The sequence below is a fragment of the Numida meleagris genome, chromosome 1, assembly GCF_002078875.1.
Source record: "Numida meleagris isolate 19003 breed g44 Domestic line chromosome 1, NumMel1.0, whole genome shotgun sequence".
Classification (NCBI taxonomy): Eukaryota; Metazoa; Chordata; class Aves; order Galliformes; family Numididae; genus Numida; species Numida meleagris.
The window spans coordinates 183,477,273-183,485,113 of record NC_034409.1 but is presented as its reverse complement, the minus strand read 5'-3'; positions in this window follow the sequence as shown (position 1 = coordinate 183,485,113).

Below are 7,841 nucleotides of genomic sequence, written 5' to 3'. Positions count from 1 at the left end.
GCTGGTTGCCCCCCACCAGCTCAGGCTGCCCTGGGCCCATCCAGCCTGGACTTGAGCACCTCCAGGGATGGGCACCACAGCTCTCTGGGCAGCCTGTGCCAGGGCCTCACCACCCTCTGAGTGAAGAATTTCTTCCTAACACCTGCTGGAGAGGAGCTCTGTGGAGAAGTACCTGGGTGTCCTGGTGGATGACAGGTTGGCCATGAGCCAGCAGTGTGCCCTGGTGGCCAAGAAGGCCAATGGGATGCTGGGGTGCATTAAAAAGAGCATGGCTAGCAGGTCAAGGAAGGTGATCCTCCCCTGCTACTCTGCCCTGGTCAGGCCTCACCTGGAGTACTGTATCCGGTTCTGGGCTCCCCGGTACAAAAAAGACAGGGATCTCCTGGAGAGAGTCCAGCAGAGGGCCACAAAGATGACAGAGAGCCTGGAGCATCTCCCCTATGAGGAAAGGCTGAGTGACCTGGATCTGTTCAACCTTGAGAAAAGAAGACTCAGAGGGGATCTGATTAATGTTTATAAATGTCTTTACTGTGGGAGTCAAAGGGACATTGCCAGCCTCTTTTCAGTGGTCTGTGGGGACAGGACAAGGGGAAACGGCCATAAACTGGAACACAGGAAGTTCTGTACCAATGTGCGTAAGAACTTCTTCACAGTGGGGGTGATGGAGCACTGAGACAGGCTGCCCAGGGAGGTTGTAGATTCTCCTTCTCTGGAGATATTCAAGACCCGCCTGGATGCCTGCCTGTTCAGCCTGATCTAGGGAGCCTGCTTTGCAGGGGGGTTGGACTCAGTGATCTCTTAGAGGTCCCTTCCAGCCCATACAATTCTGTGATTCTGTGATCTAACCTAAATCTCCCCTCTTTTAGTTTAAAGTGATTCTTTCCTTGTCCTATCCCTATCAGACCATGTAAGAAGTTGGTCTCCCTCCTGTTTATAGTCTCCCTTCATGTACTGGAAGGCCACTACCAGGTCTCCTGCAGCCTTCTCCAAGCTGACCAAGCCCAGCTCCCTCAACCTTTCTTCACAGGAGAGGTCCTCCAGCCCTCAGAGCATCTTCACGGCTCTCCTCTGGACTCACCCCCACAGCTCTGTGCCTTGTGATGAGGGCCCCAGGCCTGGACGCAGTTCTCCAGATGGGGCCTCAGGAGGGCAGAGCAGTGGGGAACAACGCCCTCCCTCTCCTTGCTGCCACCCCTCTGTTGATGCCCAGGATACTGTTGGCCTTCAGGGCTGCAGGTGCTCACTGCTGGCTCATGTCCAGCTTTTCATCCATCAGGACCCCCAAGTCCCTCTCTGCAGGGCTGCTCTCAATGAGATCTTCTCCTCCCAGTCTGTACTCGTATCTGGGATCGCCCCAAACGAAGTGCAACACCTTGCACTTGGCTTTGCCAAGAGGTAAGGACTTCGTAGAGGAATTTGTCATAGAAAATATCTTGGATCAAGTGCCCTCAAGGCGTCTCCCTTTAAATAAAAAGAAGTTAGCTCAACATTAACATTTCAGAAGAGGAATTCAGAGAAATTAAGGGAATTATTCAGAGAGATCAACTGAACTTAGAACAGTATGGATCGTATATCCCAGGCAAGACAGGAAAGCTCTCAGGGGAAAGGCTAATGCCTTAATTGGATGAAGAATTACCACAAAAAGACAATTAGGAATAACCACAAGCCTGCAGTGGATAGAAAAAGGGATTAACCAGCAAAGAGAATTTTATGTTAAAGGTCAGGAAGTGTAGGGGTAACATGAGAATCGCTAAAGTTGAGCTGCGTGTGATCTTGCAAAGGAAATTAAAACAACTAGTAAAATACTCATGAGTCACAAATGAGAAGAGAACAAAGAAATGTGGTTTCTGTGTGCCCAGGATGTGGTGAAGCTTAAAGATACTGAACTCCATCCCTCAAATGAGGTGGCTGTTTTGTGTCAGGCTTTGGGAAGAAAAAGGATCCTGAATCCCAGGACAAAGTGAAGATGGATGAGGGACATCAGGATATGGAAATGACCACATCTGAAGGGAATGAAAAGCTGCAAGGGCTAAGTGCATACAAACTGAAAGGACTGGGCCAGCTCCACCCCAGAGTCAGGCCATCAAGTTTTAAGTCCAACAGCAAGTATTTGAAATTGATCTATGATGTTTCAGAAGCGGTTCTGGAAAACAATAATTTAAGAAAGCAAGAAAGATGCCTTGGGCAACTACTTCTGCATTTGTCTACAGCATCTGCCAAATTAAATTCTTGCCCAAGAACTCGGGGAGCTTTCCTGAAGAACTGATTTTCCAGACAAAGGAGAGCAGTCAGTCAAATCTCTCTGGACTTCACCTAATTTTTGTCATGGTGTCCCATGAGAAACTGTTAGTTAAAATGAAGAATACAGTACCTGGTGGGAAGAAACTGAGATGGGTAGCAGAGGGACTGAGGGGGATATCAGTGTTCTGCTTCAGAAAGGTTTACTCAGCCTGAAAGGAGAAACCTACTGGAGATCCTCAAAGATGAGTTTTGGGTTATATTTAGTATTTCTGGCAATGCTGCTGGCGCAATAAATAACATGCTAATGGAATTTGTGGTAACACAAACATGTAATAGTTTAAAAAAATAAAAGAAAAAAAAACCAGCAAACCCAACAAGCATTTCATTTTGGAGGAACTGAACAATCCTGTAAAGTGGAATAATAGAAACAGGATGAAGTTTAGCAGGACAAAAATTCTGAATTCATAGATGATGGCAAGGTCCACTAGAAGACTGGCAAATATATATACCAGTTTCAAATGGTGAAGAGAGAAAACACCAAAATAACATTTCTTTTCTGCAATTTTTCCATTTGTAAATAGCTCAGTTCCTGTCTGGGACCCTCCAGAGCAAGTGCAGGATGACAGAGCTCAAAGCCACGACGGGGAGCCAACACGATGAGTAACCCCAAGAGGATGGAAACCACCAAAGGGACATTTGAATGGAATTGTTGCTTTAAGCAGACCTGGGGACAGGTGGTGGCCACCTCCATTCTCCTCCAGGTGGACACCACTGTGGTCCTCTCTCTCGCACACCAAGCAGTTGGTGTGTCCCAGGGAGCAGGAGATGGTGCCACGGAGATTTGGGTGCTGTTCTGTGCTCCTCCAGAAGGATTTAAAGGGGATTTGGGCAAAATGTCATGAAAAATGTAAATGCTAAGAAAGCTGTGGATTGGTTTGATGTCTTCTGACAGCCTATGTCTGCTGAGTGTCCTGGAGGGGAGAGGAAGAGCCACATGTGAGCATAAGCATCTTCATTTAAGGATGAGTAACCTCAGCTTCAGAGATGAAACTGCTTAAAGGTCAGCAGTCAAAAGGAAAATGATCACAACTGAAAGCTGATGAGGCCAAAGTCCATCTCCTCATCTGAGCATATTTCCTTAAAAAATGATTTGTTCTGAAACAAACTATCATTTGTTAATAATAATTTGTCGGCTCATCATTGTCAACAGTAACTTGTCTTTTTCCCCATGTGCATTCTGAAAAACAGAAGTATAGGGGCACCACAGCTCTCTGGGCAGCCTGTGCCAGGGCCTCACCACCCTCTGAGTATGAATTGATGGATGCCACAACCCAACTGTAATTTGTGAAAAGGGACTGAAAGGGCCAAGGTCTGCAGTGCCCAGTGACCTGGAGCTGTGGGGCTGAAGAAGACAAGCTATCTGCACAGAGCAGTCTACAGCAACTCAACCGGGGTCACCCAGAAACCAAGATGTCCAAAACCATGAGTCACTTCTGCACAGCACAACCCATCCAAAGGCGTTTCTGCCAAAAACTCTTGACTTGTGCACCAAGCAGCACTGTCCCTTTAGAGTCACAGCTTGAGCCCTGACGATGTGCCACTCTGTCCGGCTGCCCTGGACACGCTGACATATAGATGCTTCTTTATTCCAGGAAAAAAAGGATTCCCTATTGATGTTGCAGGCTTGTTCCCATCAGCTCCCTGCCAAGAAAAGCAGTCGTTGAGGCAATAAGAGAGAAATCAGCCCCACCGCGATCGCTGTGCCTTTGCCCCAGACTGCTGCTCTGCTCACGGAGGTGCCATCTGGGTGACCCTGCTTTGAGTCACACACTGCCATATCCCCACCAAAAATAGCTACTGCACGGCCCCAACAGCTATAAATAGCAGTGGCAGTAGTAACAGCTATAATTAATAACATCAACCATTCTCACAAGGCCACCAGCAAACCCATCTGTCACAGCTATTATTTTCAAGCAGATGTTGCTATCAGCAACAAGGCAAGGCTGTCCAGCAGAGCAGAACTGAAAAGGGAGTTGAGAATTCATCATGGTAGGTCATGCAGCCACAGCAGAAACAGCCTAAGGACCACTCAGTGCTTCCCAAGGCAGAAGGACCCACCTCTGCAGCACCAAGCCCCTGCAGTGAGGGCAGGGAGATGCTCAGAGCCAGACTCCTGAATTCATGCTGTCCCCAGAGGTGCAGAATGGGCTCTGGCTCCTGTCAGCACATCTTGGAGCAGCCAGCAGTGCCCTGAGGCTGGAAGCAGGCCCACGACTCCATGGGTTTAATTGCTCTCCTGGAGGAGCTGGCAGCACTGGTGCAGCTCCTGAGCTGGTTCCCCGCTCTGGATAAAGCACAAAACATCTCTTTAATCCACAGAGCTATCAAAGTAATGCCTAGGGGGGGAAGCAGAGGATCTGGAGGAGTGCTGGCTTTGGGATCCTCTCTGCCTTGTGAGCCAGCACTGGCCTGGTGCAGCCTTGGGGACCTGGTCCCACCAACACCTCCATGCCAAAATGTCAGAGGAGTGCCAGGACAGCCCCCGCTGCGATATTCCCACCCCCAAACAGGAGAAGACTGTGGTGAGCTCAGTTCTGCCCCAATGACAAATTATTTGCGTGTTTGCCCTCTCCATCAAAGGAAGTGCAGTTCTGGATTTCCAAAGAAAAAGGGTTCTATTCCTGGAAAAGATCCTCACTCAATAGAAATGAACTTCATATACAACGTGATCGTTGGTAAGCCTGTGTTATTCTAAATATTATTACATTCAGAAATCCATCTACGTTGCCACGACCCAACCGCCTTCCTAGATGCCAGCAGCTTCGATGGGAGCTGAACACTCCCATTTTCATTCTTGGAGCTGGGTTTCCTTCTAAAGCAGCAAGTTGAAATGCACGCTCGCCTCAGTGCTTTAGTTTCCTTTCAACCTGTACAATGACAAACCCTTAAGAAGCGCAGGGGGTGCTGAGCGGGGCAGTGGGGAAGGAGGAGCCCTGGGGCACATGGATGAGCGTGTGCTGCAGCAGCCTCGTTCCTCGCCTCCATTGCTTTTGAGATGTTTTGTAAGGAAAACATGCGCAGATGATGTTTAAACTGATTAGTTTAAGCAGAATAATCCGGTGCTGCTCTTCACTGCCACTGAGTTGTGCCCCGCAGGACAAACATCGCTGGTCAGAGAGCAGTCAGAAACACAGCGTGCAAATTGAGCAGGGACAAGAAGCAGAGTTTAGGTTGAGTGAGCCCACTGGGGGAGAAATGGGCCAAAGAAAGTGACAAAGCTGCTCCACACCACAAAAAGCCAAAGACGAGCCAGCCAAGCCCACAGCAGAACAAAAAGGGAAGGCATTATCCATACCCGCTCCCATCTGCAATCAGCAGTTGTTAACCATCTTCTATAAGAAGGAAGAGCACAATTTAAAATGTGTTCCTGGCCCAAAACAATTTGCTTCTCCCCACGTGTGATTTCAATAAAACCTTGTGCCAAAGGCAGTAGTAGCTCCCGTTTGCTAGGCCCAGTCACACACCCAGGCTCTGCTGCTAAAGCTGAGCTCACAGGGCAGCTCAGAAGCAAACGGATGCCTGGAAAAGGGCAGGAGACCAAAGAGACCCAAGGCGAGGCTTCCTCACGCTTGCCATAGCTCTCCGCCCTGCTCACTTCTCACCCTAACACCTGAGCAGCTTCAGATGGGCAATGCCACGTGGGCTTTGGTCTCTTCAAAGCCATTCACGGTGACTCCTCTGCCCCGTGGCATTACACGCTGCAGGCAGTATGTGTGTCTGTGTGAATTGACGGTCCCATCCCTGCCCCATCAGCCTCTCCCACCCCCTCGCACTGAACCTGGGGCCCTCCCAAGCGCAGCCCTCCGTTGGGAACCAGACCTGGAAAGCAGGGCCCAGGAAAGAGAAGGCCACCCCCACACCTGCAGCAGCACTTGGGGTGCCAGCAGTCTCCAGGGTGAGGGCCCAGGGGTGCACCAGCCTCTCACACAAAGGCCTGGAGCCGAGCGCTTCCATCCCCCGCAGGGTTAGCCCAGACCTCCCGCCCCCTCGTGTCTCAGAGGGGCTGTCACCGCGGTGCAGGCCTCAGCTTCGCACCTGCACAATGCAGCAGTGTGCCACGACACGCAGCATCGCACACAGGGCACGATTCATCTCGCTTTGCAGCTCAGCGGAGGCCCCGGAGAAGGGAAGATCCCCGGCTCCGCAAACACCGCAGCTCTGCAGCGTGAGTCAGACCAGGGGAATGAAAACCAGGCCACCATCCTGGGCTGGTGGCTGAAAATAGACGGCAGGAGTCCTGATCACCATCTGCCGCTCTAACGCCTCCATCCGACACCAGCGAGCTCTTATTTGTTATTGGAGCAAATGGCGGTAAGGGTATTACATAAGGAAGGACTTCAATCTGCTTTATTTATTTATTTATTGCTCCTCGATTCTCTAAACCTCTCCTTTCTCCCACTGCCTGCATCGAAAATAGATGTTTTTTAAAAGACTACGTTTGAAAGGCAAACATAAAGGGTCTGCACACAAAAGAGCCAAGTTTTCAGCATGGAACACTTGCTAAAGCTCTCAGAGAACTGACCCATTGTCATCACCATCAGCTCACGCGTGCCTTTATCTGACACAAACCCAGCCCTGGGAGTCAGAAACCAAGAAGAAGTTTCAGTGCAGTACCATCCTGCAGAGCAAATCCCAGTGTGCACCACCTGTGCTGCGCAGCCCAAAGCAAGCCTTGTGCTCACGTGCCCCGTGGTCCAAGCGGGACACTCCAGGGGACGTGGGCGAACCCCACGCACAGGAAGCAGGCTGCCCAGCCAGTCCGTGCTTCTCCAGCTAGAACCTACTCTTTGTTCTTCCAGTAGAGCAAGAATAAACCTTTGTCACTGCTTGAAATCCCATCCGCTGGGAATAACTTGGCGCAAAGGAACACAGAGCCCAGGTTCCTACCAAGAGGATTTCTCAGGAGCCTTGCAGGGACAGGAGCAGCCAGGCTCTGAAGGCGGCAGAGCCCACAGACACCATTTTGGTGCCACTGAGCAGCATCCCCAGCCTGCCCTCCAACTTGACTTCCAAGCACTCAAGCTCTTCAGAACTCAGCATGCTTCACAGTCTCTATTCGCATAAAATCTTTCATAACAGATGTCTGATGTCAGTTATAAAGTTGTATCACAGCGCAATCTAGAAGTCATCTTTCGCTATTCCAACTACTGATTGCTACAGATCCCAGCAGAGGGCAATCAGACACCCCTGCGTTTCTCTTCTCCACCTTCTGCACCCTGCCCGCTCCCTCCACTTCAGAAGGTTTGGTGCAAAGCTGAGATCTGGGTTACGAGATGTAACTCATTTAGGTTTAGCTCCATCTCCCTTCCAGTGGAAGAAGAGCTGCATTAGACACGTTAGAATTTCAGGCAGTTTTACTTTAAATCACCAAACCTCAGTCTGGGCAGCCTGTGCCAGGGCCTCACCGCCCTCTGAGTATTTCTCCCTAACACCTAACCTGAACCTCCCCTCTTTTATTTAAGTGATTCCTTCCGCTGTCATTATCAGACCATGTAAGAAGTCGCTCTCCCTCCTGCTAGTTAAGCTGCCCTCACGTTCTG